Source organism: Camelus bactrianus, chromosome X (assembly GCF_048773025.1).
Source record: "Camelus bactrianus isolate YW-2024 breed Bactrian camel chromosome X, ASM4877302v1, whole genome shotgun sequence".
Classification (NCBI taxonomy): domain Eukaryota; kingdom Metazoa; phylum Chordata; class Mammalia; order Artiodactyla; family Camelidae; genus Camelus; species Camelus bactrianus.
In genome coordinates, this window is record NC_133575.1 from 56,484,861 (window position 1) to 56,498,862 (window position 14,002).

The window sequence follows — 14,002 nt, forward strand, 5'->3', positions numbered from 1 at the left end:
GGAATAACTCTCCCAGACTTCAGACAATACTATAGAGCTCAGCCATCAAGTCAGCATGGTATTGGTACCAAAACAGACATATAGACCAATGGAACAGAATAGAGATCCCAGAAATAAACCCACAAACTTTTAGTTAACTAATCTTCAACAAAGAAAGCAAGAATATACAATGGAATAAAGACAGTCTCTTCAGCAAATGCTGTTGGGAAAACTGGACAGCAGCATGTAAAACTATGAAGCTAGAACACTCCCTTATACCATATCAAAAAATAATCTCAAAATGGAGGAAAGGCTTAAACATAAGACAAAATAAAATAAACTTCCCAGAAGAAAATATAGGCAAAACATTATCAGACAGACATCTCAAAAATGCTCTCCTAGGGCAGTCTACCTTAGCAATAGATATAAAAGCAAGAATAAATAAATGGGACCTAATGAAACTTACAAATTTCTGCACAACAAAGTAAACCATAATTAAAACAAAAAGACAACCTACCCAATGGGAGACAATTTTTGCAAATGATGAAATGAACAAAGGCTTGATCTCCAGAATATATAAGCAGCTCATATGACTTAATAAGAAAAAAAAAAACCCAATCCAAAAATAGGCAGAAGACCTAAACAAGCAATTCTCCAAGGAAGAAATACAAATGATCTATAGGCACATGAAAAAATGCTCAATTTCACTAATTAGCAGAGAAATGCAAATCAAAACTACAGTGAGGTATCACCTCACACCAGTCAGAATGGTCATCATTCAAAAGTCCACAAATGACAAATGGTGGAGAGGCTGTGGAGAAAAGGGGACCCTCCTACACTGCTGCTGGGAATGCAGTTTGGTACAGCCACTGTATAAAACAGTATGGAGATTCCTCAAAAGACTGCGAATAGACATTCTGTGTGACCCAGGAATCCTGCTCCTGGGCATCTATCCAGAAGGAACCCTACTTCAAAATGACACCTGCACCCCAATGTTCATAGCAGAATTATTTACGATAGCCAAGACATGGAAATAACTTAAACGTCCATCAACAGATGACTGGATAACGAAAAAGTTGTATATTTATACAATGGAATACTACTCAGCCATAACAACTGACAATATAACACCATTTGCAGCAACATAGATTCTGCTGGAGAATGTCAGTGTAAAGAAGTAAGCCAGAAAGAGAAAGAAAAATATCATATGATATTGCTCATATGTGGAATCTAATAATAATAATAATAATAACAAAACAACAAACAAAGCATAAATACAAAAGAGAAATAGACTCATAGACATAGAATACAAACTTGTGGTTGCCAAGGGGGTGGGGGGTGAGAAGGGATAGACTGGGATTTCAAAATGTAGAATAGATAAACAAGATTATACTGTATAGCACAGGGAAATATATACAAGATCTTATGGTAGCTCACAGAGAAAAAAATGTGACAGTGAATATATATATGTTCATGTATAACTGAAAAATTGTGCTCTACACTGGAATTTGACACAGCATTGTAAAATGATTATAAATCAATAAGATTTTAAAGAAAGAAAGTATAAAACTCAATTGTAGAGATATGCATATAGTCAAATTAAGAATACTGTCACAATGTTATGAAGGTGTATACGTCATTTACCTCTAGTATAAAGTTTAAAAGGAAGATATGTTAAAAATTATTGTAAGTCCAATAATTTGTAATATATATGTAATATATGATGTTATAAATTGAAACATGATAAACACAAAATGTGGAATAGGGAGTAAAAGGGTAAAGATTTGTATGTGATAAAATGCATTATCAATCTAAATTAGCCAGTTGCAATTAAGTGATGTTTTATGTAAGCTTCATAGTAACCACAAAGCAAAAAGCTGATAAAGATACAGAAAAATAATTCACTGCATACTGCTAAAGAATATTACCATATTGCAAAAGAAGATAGCAAGAGAAGATAGAAGGGAAATAGAAATATGAAATTGTTAGAAAAAAATATACAAGATGACAATGCTAAATTCTTATCTATCAATAATTATTTTAAATTTAAATGGATTAAAGTATCCAATCAGAAAACAGAATGACTGAGGGGGAAAAAACAAAAGAAAACCCAACTAAATTCTGCCTATAGGATACTAATATTAACTTAAAGACACACACAGGCTAAAACAGAGAGGAAAGAAAAGGATATACCATGCAAATGGAAAACAGAAGAGAACACGAATAGTTATACTTAAATAAAACACACTTTTTATCAAAAAGTGTAACAAGATAAAAAAGTCATTATCCACAAAGTTGATATAACAATTGTAAATATATATGCACTCATGTTCATAGCACCTAAACATATATACACAAAAGATAAAGAAACTAACAAGGGCTTAATTTCCAGAATATATAAACAGCTCATACAACTTAATAACAAAAAAAATCAACCAATCCAAAAATGGGCAGAAGACCTAAACAAGCAATTCTCCAAAGAAGACATACAAATGACCAAAAGGCACATCACATGAAAAAAATGCTCAATATCACTAATTATCAGAGAAATGCAAATCAAAACTATAATGAGGTATCACCTTACACCAGTCAGAATGGCCATCATTCAAATCCACAAACAATAAAAAATGGAGAGGGTGTGGAGAAAAGGGAACCCTCCTACACTGTTGGTGGGAATGTAGTTTGGTGAAGCCATTATAGAAAACAATATGGGGATTCCTCAAAAGACTAAAAATAGACTTACCATATGACCCAGCAATCCCACTCCTGGCCTTATATCCAGAGGGAACCTTAATTCAAAAAGATGCATGTACCCCAATGTACATATAAGCACTATTTACAATATCCAAGACATGGAAACAATCTAAATGCCCATTGACAGGTGACTGGATAAAGAAGCTGTGGTATCCTAATACACTGGAATACTACTCAGCCATTAAAAATAATAAAATCATGCCATTTGCAGCAACACTGATGGGTCTGGGGAATGTCATTCTAAGTTAAATAAGCCAGAAAGAGAAAGAAAAACAACATACGACATCACTTATATGTGAAATCTAAAAAAGAAAAGAAAAAGAAAGAAAAGGCAAACAAACTTATTTACAAAACAGAAACAGACTCACAGACATAGAAAACAGATTTATGGTTACCAGGGGGAAAGGGGTAAGAAGGGATAAATTTGGAGTTTGAGATTTGCAGATACTAACTACTATATATAAAAAGATAAACAAGTTTATACTGGATAGCACAGGCAACTATATTCAATGTCTTGTAACTTATGGTGAAAATCAATATGAAAATGAATATGTGCATGTTCCTATATGACTGAAGAATTGTGCTGTACACCAGAAATTGACACAGCATTGTAAGCTGACTATACTTCAATAAAAATATTTTTAAAAAAGAAATAAAAAAGAGATCTCAAATCAGTAATGTAACTTTAAACCTAATGGAAGTAGAAAAATGAAAACAAATTAAGACCAAGTTTAGCAGAAGGAAGAGAAACAAAAGATCAGAGTCCTGGATAGGTACACCTCTTCTATGCTTCTACAGTATCCTCTTCTGATCCTATTAGAGCCTTAATCCCATTGTGCTGTAAACAATAGTTATTTTTATGGCTCAACCACTTGACTGTCAGGTGAAAGAGGCCAGGGGTTGCATTTTGTTCACCTTTGTATTCCCTAACATCTAGCACAATGTCAGGCACACAGAAGGAATTCAACAATTGTTTGTTGGATAAAGGAGAGAAAGTGTCAGGTGTTTTATAAACATTTAATTTCATAAAACTATATATCTTAAGGGTCTATATTATTTTTCCATTTTATAAAGAATGAAACAAAGACTCAGAGAGGTTCAGAAACACGGTTAAGGCCATACAACTACTAAATAACAGAAGGATTCCAACTTGGGTCTGTGTGACTCCATAAGTATGCATTTTTGCTAGCCTTATGATCTCTGGATTCTAGGCTTCCCAGCAAGCTTGCCTTGACCATCTTCAATGTTGTGCAATGTTTGGAAAGAATGTATCTATTGGCTGGAATGCATGACCATATATGCTCTAAAGAGCAAGGCCTAAAACTAGTAGGATATCTGTACTTTTCCAGACAAGGAAGAGAAACTGTGGACTGTAAGTCATAGTTCAGAAGGACTTGGAAATGTGGCAGTTTGCAGGGCTTAAGAGGAAGCCTCATTTTAAGTTAAAACATGAGCATAGCCTAAGAAAACACCTAAATGCATCATTTAATTAAGAACAATTATGTCAGAACATGTGCAAGACATTGAGAATATCAAGGTGAATCACTTATGGTTCCTGCCATTGAGAAGTTCAGTCTAGTAGATGAGACAATTAAGACCACAGCGTCACTGTAGAGTTGAATCAGTTATTATACTACCATCTCTCAGCCCCAAACCAAGCATTCAATACCCTCACTTTGTGATGGGAAAGTTTTCCTAAGTTAAAACTAAGTTTTCTTTTGCCAACTGGTGTCTTCTTCGATTCTTCAAATACAGTGCCCTAGAGGCTGGAAAGCAAGGCAAAAAGTGAAGAGATTTGGTACCTCCACTTTGTTTGCTGCTCCTGACAACATTACCTAAACAATGGCCTTTAATCCAGGCAACATAGTTGATTCCAGCTTTCTATTTCTTTCCACACTATAGAACCAGCCTTACTACACCTGCTCAGAAGTACCATTATCAGTCAGCTGGCAACTGCTCCTCACAGATTGGAACCACAGCTCTACAAGGTTTCTTCTCTAAGCTTCTGAGATAGCAGCAGCAGCCAGGCAGCACCCTATTCACATACGTATGAGTCCAAGTTCTGTAGGCATCTCCTTTGAGTTTCTAAGGTTCTAATAATCCCAATCTCTTTCCTTTCTTCTCTCAGACTCAGCGGTGGCAGTTGGTTACTGCAGTCATTATTTCTCTGTTATTCTAGTGCTATGGTTTTGTTTTCTCATTCTTTTTGTGTGTGTGTGTGTGTGTGTGTGTGTGATGAGATGGTTTTATTTTTTTATTTATTTTTTAACATTTTTTATTGATTTAAAATTATTTTACACTGTGTCAAATTCCAGTGTTCAGCACAATTTTTCAGTCATTCATGGACATATACACACTCATTGTCACATTTTTTTCTCTGTGAGTTATCATAACATTTCGTGTATATTTCCCTGTGCTATACAGTGTAATCTTGTTTATCTATTCTACAAATTTGAAAGGCTATCCCTTCCCACCCTCCACCCCCCGGTAACCACAAGTCTGTATACTCTGTCTGTGAGTCTATTTCTATCCTGTATTTACGCTTTGTTTTTGTTTGTTTGTTTTTTCTTTTTCTTTTTGTTTTTTAGATTCCACATATGAGCGATCTCATATGGTATTTTTCTTTCTCTTTCTGGCTTACTTCACTTAGAATAACATTCTCCAGGAGTATCCATGTTGCTGCAAATGGCATTATGTTGTCGGTTTTTATGGCTGACTAGTATTCCATTGTATAAATATACTACCGCTTCTTTATCCAGTCACCTGTTGATGGACATTTAGGCTGTTTCCATGTTTTGGCTATTGTAAATAGTGCTGCTATGAACATTGGGGTGCAGGTGTCATCCTGAAGTAGATTTCCTTCTGAATACAAGCCCAGGAGTGGGATTCCTGGGTCATATGGTAAGTCTATTCCAAGAATTTTGAGGAATCTCCACACTGTTTTCCATAGTGGCTGCACCAAACTGCATTCCCACCAGCAGTGTAGGAGGGTTCCCCTTTCTCCACAGCCTCAGCAGCATTTGTCATTTGTGGATTACTGAATGATGGCCATTCTGAATGGTGTGAGGTGATACCTCATTGTAGTTTTGATTTCCATTTCTCTGATAATTAGTGATATTGAGCATTTTTTCATGTGCTTTTTGATCATTTGTATGTCTTCCTTGGAGAATTGCTTGTTTAGGTCTTCTGCCCATTTTTGGATTGGGTTATTTACTTTTTTCTTATTGAGTCGTATGAGCTGCTTATATATTCTGGAGATCAAGCCTTTGTCAGTTTCACTTGCAAAAATTTTCTCCCATTCCGTAGGTTTTCTTCTTCTTTTACTTCTGGTTTCCTTTGTTCTGCAGAAGCTTTTAAGTTTCATTAGGTCCCATTTGTTTATTCTTGCTTTTATTTCTTCTAGGAAAAAATTTTTGAGATGTATGTCAGATAATGTTCTGCCTATGTTTTCCTCTAGGAGGTTTATTGTATCTTGTCTTATGTTTAAGTCTTTAATCCATTTTGAGTTGATTTTTGTATATGGTGTAAGGGAGTGTTCTAGCTTCATTGTTTAACATGCTGCTGTCCAGTTTTCCCAACACCATTTGCTGAAGAGACTGTCTTTATTCCATTGTATATTCTTGCCTCCTTTGTCGAAGATGAGTTGACCAAAAGTTTGTGGGTTCATTTCTGGGCTCTCTATTCTGTTCCATTGGTCTATATGTCTGTTTTCGTACCAATACCATGCTGTCTTGATGACTGTAGCTCTATAGTATTGTCTGAAGTCTGGGAGAGTTATTCCTCCAGCCTGTTTCTTTCTCTTCAGTAATGCTTTGGCAATTCTAGGTCTTTGATGGTTCCATATGAATTTTATTATGATTTGTTCTAATTCTGTGAAATATGTCCTGGGAAGTTTGATAGGGATTGCATTAAATCTGTAGATTGCCTTGGGCAGTGTGACCATTTTAACAATATTGATTCTTCCAATCCAAGAGCATGGAATATCTTTCCATTTTTTTAAGTCTTCTTTAATTTCCTTCATGAATGGTTTATAGTTTTCTGTGTATAATTCTTTCACCTCCTTGGTTAGATTTATTCCCAGATATTTTATTACTTTGGGTGCTATTTTAAAGGGGATTGTTTCTTTACTTTCTTCTTCTGTTGATTTATCGTTAGTGTAAAGAAATGCAACTGATTTTTGAACGTTAATTTTGTAACCTGCTACCTTGCTGAATTCTTCAGTCAGCTCTAGTAGCTTTTGTGTGGACCTTTTAGGGTTTTCTATATATAGTAACATGTCATCAGCATATAATGACACTTTTACCTCCTCTTTTCCAAATTGGATCCCTTTTATTTCTTTCTCTTGCCTGACTGCTGTGGCTAGGACTTCCAGGACTAACTTGAATAGGAGTGGTGATAATGGGCATCCTTTTCTTGTCCCAGATTTTAGTGGGAAGCTTTTGAGTTTTTCAACGTTGAGTACTATGCTGGCTGTAGGTTTGTCATATATAGCTTCTATGATGTTGAGATATGTTCCCTCTATACCCACTTTGGCGAGATTTTTTATCATAAATGGGTGTTGAATTTTATCAAATGCTTTTTCTGCATCGATTGAGATGATCATGTGGTTTTTGTTCTTTCTCTTGTTGATGTGATGTATTACATTGATTGATTTGCGTATGTTGAACCAGCCTTGTGTCCCTGGGATGAACCCCACTTGGTCATGATGTATAATCTTTTTTATGTGTTGTTGGATTCTATTTGCTAAAATTTTGGTGAGGATTTTGGCGTCTATGTTCATCAGTGATATTGGCCTATAATTCTCTTTTTTTGTAGTGTCTTTGTCTAGTTTTGGTACCAGGGTAATGGTAGCTTCATAGAATGAGTTTGGGAGTATTCCATCATTTTTAATTGTCTGGAACAGTTTCAGAAGGACTGGTATGAGTTCTTCTTTGTATGTTTGGTAGAATTCCCCAGAGAAGCCGTCCGGTCCTGGACTTTTATTTGTAGGGAGGTTTTTAATTTCTATTTCTATTTCCTTTCTAGTGATTGGATTGTTCAAGTGTTCAGATTCTTCTTGATTCAGTCTTGGTGGACAGTATGTTTCCAGAAACTTGTCCATCTCCTCTAGGTTATCCAGTTTGGTTCCATATAGTTTTTCACAATATTCTCGTATAATATTATGTATTTCTATTTTGTTTGTTGTAATTTCTCCATTTTCCTTTCTTATTTTGCTAATTTGTGCTCTCTCTTTTTTCTTCTTTGTGAGTTTGGCCAGAGGTTTGTCGATTTTATTTACTTTTTCAAAAAACCACCTTTTGGTTTGGTTGATTTTCTCTATGGTCTTGTTAATCTCTATTGTATTTAATTCCCCTCTGATCTTTATTATTTCCTTCCTTCTGCTGCTTTTTGGGGCTTTTTGTTCTTCTTTTTCTAATTCATTCAGGTGATGGGTTAAATTGTTTCTTTGAGCTTTTTCTTCTTTTTTGAGAAAGGCCTGTATCGCTATAAACTTCCCTCTTAGCACTGCCTTTGCTGTGTCCCATAGGTTTTGAGTGTTTGTGCTTTCATTCTCATTTGTCTCAAGGTATTTCTTAATTTCAGCTTTGATTTCCTCATTGATCCATTGTTTTTTCAATAACATATTGTTTTATCTCCATGCTTTCCTTTTTTTCTCCTTTGTTTCTCTGTTGTTCATTTCCAGTTTCATGGCATTGTGGTCAGTAAAGATGCTTGAGATAATTTCTATCTTCTTAAAATTGTTGAGGTTTCTTTTGTGCCCAAGTACATGATCCATCCTGGAAAATGTTCCATGTGCACTTGAAAACAATATGTATCCTAATTTTTGGGGGTGTAATGCTCTGAAAATATCCACCAAATCTAGTTTTTCTATTGTAGTATTTAATTTCTCTGTTGCCTTGTTTATTTTCTGTCTGGAAGATCTGTCCAGTGATGTTAATGCATTGTTAAAATCTCCAACTGTGATTGTATTCCCATCAATATCCCCCTTTATCTCTGTTAGTAATTCTTGTATGTACTTAGGTGCTCCTATATTGGGTGCATATATATTAACGAGTGTAATATCCTCATCTTGTATCACTCCTTTATTCATTATAAAATGTCCTTCTTTATGGCCTTTATTTTAAAGTCTATTTTGTCTGAAATCAGTCCTGCAACACCTGCTTTTTTGGCTTTTCCATTTGCATGGAATATCCTTTTCCATCCTTTCACTTTCAATCTATATGTGTCCTTCTCCCTAAAGTGGGTCTCTTGTATGCAGCATATTGAAGGTTCTTGCTTTATTATCTAGTCTGCCACTCTATGTCTTTTGACTGGAGCAGTTAGTCCATTAACATTTACAGTAATTAATGATAGATGTGTGTTTATTGCCATTTTGAACTTATCTTTGCAGTTGAATTGGTATATCCTCTTTGTTCCTTTCTTCTTACTTCTGTAGTTTGGTAATTTTCCTTTGTATTTCCATGGATTTTATTTAATTTTTGTGACTCCCTTGTAAGTTTTTGGCTTGTGTTTACCATTTTTTGTAAATCTATTAACCCATTACTATAACTGTTTTTATTAAACTGATAGTAACATGATCTCAAACCCATCCTACTGTGCAAAAAATTTTAAAAAGAAAGAAAAAAATATTCTATATTTCCCTGTCTCCCTCTTCCACTCTCAGTGATTTGTATGTCTTCTTTTATAATTTCATGTTTACTTTATTTGTAATTGATTAGTTATCACCTTTCCAGTTGTGAGTTTCTCATTTCTGTAGCATTCTGCTGCTTTTCTATTTAGAATAGACCTTTCAATACTTCTTTTAGCATGGGTTTAGTGTTGCTAAACTCCTGTAGATTTTTTTTTGTCTGTGAAACTCTTTATTTCTCCTTCTATCCTAAAGGATAGCCTTGCTGGATAAAGGATCCTAGGCTGCATCTTTTTTTCATCCAGGGCTTTGAATACATCTTGCCACTCCCTTCTGGCCTGTATGTTTGTGTAGAGAAATCAGCTGAGAGCCTTATGGGGGTTCCCTTGTATCTTATTCTTCGCTTTTCTTTTGCTGCCTTTAGAATCCTTTCTTTATCCTTGACTCTGGCCATGTTGATTATGATATGTCTTGGTGTGGGTCTATTTGGGTTCTTCCTGTTTGGGACCCTCTGAACTTCCTGTACTTGGATATCTGATTCCTTCTTTAAGTTTGGGAAGTTTTCAGTCATGATTTCTTCAAAAACCTTTTCAATCCCCTTTGATCTTTCTTCTCCTTCTGGGACCCCTATTATGCGAAGATTGGGATGCTTTATATTATCCCATAGGTCCCTTATGCTATTTTCATTATTTTTTATTTGCTTATCTTGTAGTTCTTCTGAATGGGTGCTTTCTATTGCCCTGTCTTCTAAATCACTAATTCGTTCCTCTGCATTATCTAGTCGGCTTAGCTCAGGTATTAGATCATTCCTCATCCCTGTCAATTAGTTTACCCATTCTACTTGGCTCTTCTTTATAGCTTCAATTTCATTTTTGACATATTTTATATCTCTAAACACTATCTCTTTTAATTCCTTCAGCAATTTGATCACTCCTTTTTTGAAATCTTGATCTAGTAGGCTATCGATGTCTATTTCATTGATCTTTCTTTCAGGGGATTTCTCTTGTTCTTTTAATTGGGAAAGGTTTTTCTGCTTCTTCATCTTGCTCATACCTCTCTGGCACTGTGGTTTATGAAGTATCAGTTGTTTATTTTGGTCCTTAAGGATTTTATCTATCTGATACCTATTTAGGAATAAAACTTAGGAAAAAAAGAAAAAAAATAAGAGAGAGAGAAAGAATTTTAAAGGAAGGGAGAAAGAGGGTTTGAAAACAGTGTATAATGAATAATAGAAGAGTGAGTTGAAGCAGAGTATTAATCAGGTTGAGACGTCCTTTTAAAACCTTTACAAAAAAAAGGGGGGTGTGGAGATGAATAGATGTATTTGAAACCTGTGTCTAATCAATAACAGGACATCAAAACCCAAGAGAAATAGAAATGAATTAAGAAGTAAAAATTAAGAGAGTAATAGAAAATAGAACAGGTAAAAACATATTTAAAAAAAAAAGGGGGGGTTTGTCGGTGTTCTCCTGGAGTCTGTGTGCTTTTAATGTGAAATCTTTCTGTCTTTGTCCTGTTTTGGAAGCTCAGCTTGCTGTTTCAGAGGCCTTCCGTTGGCGCCCTCTTCTGTGCTGCTCCCAGCACCTGTCGGCAAGCCGATTGCGCCTCCTCCTAACACTGGCTCAGGTTCAGCTCTCCTCTGCTGTGGGCGGGCTGGTCGCTGCCCCTCCGGATGCCGCAATCAGATGTTTCAGACTGGCCGGGTAGGAGGGAGGGTCGTGCCCCCTCCCAGCACCTCGGTCAGGGGCTGTGTTCCTGCCCGAAAGGCGGGGGGGGGGGCGCTCTCCCTCTACCTGCACCGGTGGCTCTGCTGCTCTGTGCGGCTGCACGTTCCTCCCTGGTCGGCGCTCCACAGGTGGGCTCGGGGAAGACCGAGGGACAGCCCTGTCCCTGCTCTGAGCCAGAACCCAGCTCCTTGTTTGTCTTTGTGGAGCAAGTTCTCTGAGGGACCAGGATGGAAGAATCCTATCTGCCCCGGGCTGTAGGCAAGTCTCAGTCTGGCTTCTGAGGCTGCTAAGCCCTTTGGTGTGGATGCAGGTTTCGCCCCAGCCCCCGCCTGGGTGCTTAGCGCGGGAGGATATGGCGGCTGTGCCTGAGCCCTGCCACTCTTCCCCCGAAAACTTTCCGCGGGTTTTCAGAGATGGGGGTGTGCACCCTTCCCCCGAGAGCACATCAACCTTGCTGTTTTATGGAGGGCCCAGATTGTTCTGCCCTGTGCACCCACAGCCACGGCGCGCAGCCCCTTTCGTTCCCCCAGGGCTGCCTCCGTGCAGCCGCCCCCGTCCTCCACCCGGCTTGGGCAGCCTGGCCCTGCCCGCAGCTGCTGGCCGCGTCTCAGGCTGGGTGTTGGGGGGACGCTCTGTGCCCGTTTGACTTAGTTCTGTTAGTCAAGGGCTGCTCTGTACGGATCCGAGCCTCGGAGGCTCCCCCTCCGTCCCGCTGGCCTCTCAGTTGGAGAGGGGAGACCCAGCCAGCGAGCGCCAGTCCTCCTTTGCCGCTCCCTCCCCGCGGGACCCGTCCCACGCTGCTTTGCCTTTTGTTCTTTCTTTTTTTCCTTTCCTCCTACCAGATTTTTGGCGTCTTTATCATTTGAAGAGGGTGATGTTCTCTCAGAAGTCCACAGGTGCTCTGGTTGGCTGAGTGAGTCTGTAGATGTGGGTCTTGGTGTATTTGTGGGAGAAGGTGACCTGCGAGCGTCCTTCTACTCCGCCATCTTCTCCGTCTCCTTATTTTTTCATTCTTAAACATCTATTTCAACAATTCCATATTTACATTCTTTGTTAAAATAGTGTGGTTTCTGGACCCTGAATGAAACAATTGTGACAAGTACACAATGTGCTCTTGGAGCGCAAATGTAGATGCTTCAAACAGGCTAAGATGATGAAATAAAGTGGAACTGAGACCTAACCTGGGCTCTAAAATATTGTCAGCCAAATATAGAAGAGGTGGGGAAAGGGAAGATATTCCAGTGAGAAGGAACAACATATGTAAAGTTATGGAGATAGGAGAGAGCACAATAAGTCAGGGGAAATAGAGTAGTCCAATATTACAAAAGAGTAGAATATAAAAGAACAGAGAATGTTGGCATAATGGGAAATAAGAAAAAGAGCTAGCAAAACTTTTAAATTAATTAGGGTTGAGTGATAGACTTTGGAAAGGAGGGAAGAAGTTGGAGCCCACTGTTATAGTCAGGTGTCTTACTTGTGTGACTGGGTAGAAGAACAAGTTTGGGAAGAAGGTGATAAAATGATGAACATTTTCTGATCAGTTAAGAGTAGAAAGAGGAAGCTAGGAACCAGCAGAATTATAGTTTATATTCCCTCCTCCTATTTCATAGCTGTGTGACTTTAATCACTGAACTGCCCTAAGAATAAGTTTTAGTGCCAAGTAAATGAAGAATAGTAATACAGTAAAACTGTATAACCATAAGGTCAGATCCACTTACTGAGCTTCTCTTGTAATAACAACCATAACAAGAGCAATTGCTAACATGGAGTGATTGATTTAAGGTTCTATGCTAGATGTCTTACATATATTTTTTTTTCACTTTACTGCAAATATTCTTATTTCAAGTACAGTAGAAACATAATTAGGGTAATAAAGCAATTTTGAGTGTTTTAAGATAGGAATAAACACTGATGTTACACATAGGACAAATAAACTTCATAAAATTATTTCTGAACATCTCTCCTAGAGGCATCCATGTCTTATCTCTCTCCATATCTTCAGTCTCTGATAGCCACTGTCCTGCCCTGCTCCTCCAATCCACCCACCAGCAACCTCTACAGTCTCCTGTTCATAGGTCCAAATCATCACTTTCCACAAGGACAATTTAAATCTGTCAAAATTTTAATAGTATCCACACAGAAACAAGCCCTGAAACAAAAGACCTCTCTCCTTATGAATCACTCTTTAAAAGGTAATAGAGAAATAAAAATAGCAGAATTGGGGTCCTTCTCTTTCTCAAATATTTAAAGACATATTCTATCAGTAAATGAACCCCAAACTACATTTCAAATAAAAACCCAGTGCAAAATCTGGGGAAATATTTCTGGGATGAAGAGCTGCTGAATGTGTTAGAACATAGGACCAGTCCATAGAAAAAGGAAAAGGGCTAGGAAGAATTCCTAGAACAGAAAGACTTTATGTACTTCCTTTTTTTTTTTTTTTTTTTTTTTGGCTGTATATTGGCTGTATATTTGGATCATTGCTCTGTCACATAATAGCTGTATGACCCTAGGAAAATAACTTCTCTGGGTCACAGTATTCACATCTATAGCGAAGTAACTAGTATAATGCAAATCAATTTGATGTACTGCTTGTAGTTCATAAATGTGTTTTAAATGTTTATAATTTCACAATGTGACTTTTAAAATTTTATATACATATAAAAATAATAAACATTAATCAAATAGAATAGGGAGACTAAAATGGGGAGTTCTCATGCTCTGCAACCACAGTAGAGCCCAACAGTAAGATGAAAGACTCTTCTTCCTGGCAAGTACTCAGCCAAAAATAAGCCACAGACTCTTTGCTTACTATAGCCCTCCAAACTCCCTTTTCCTCTCTATAAAAGTGTTTTCTCTTTCCCTTGCCAAGTGAGGAACTTGCACTTGGCTCCCCATGGTTGCAGACCTTGAA

General features: G+C 37.4%; 1 protein-coding gene across 2 annotated transcripts in view; it reads right to left on the reverse strand.

Moving 5' to 3' along the window:
• The window catches only part of FAAH2 (fatty acid amide hydrolase 2), a 191,875-nt gene that overhangs the window by 168,595 nt on the left and 9,278 nt on the right, over positions 1 to 14,002 (reverse strand). The gene's annotated exons all lie outside the window — the stretch shown is intronic.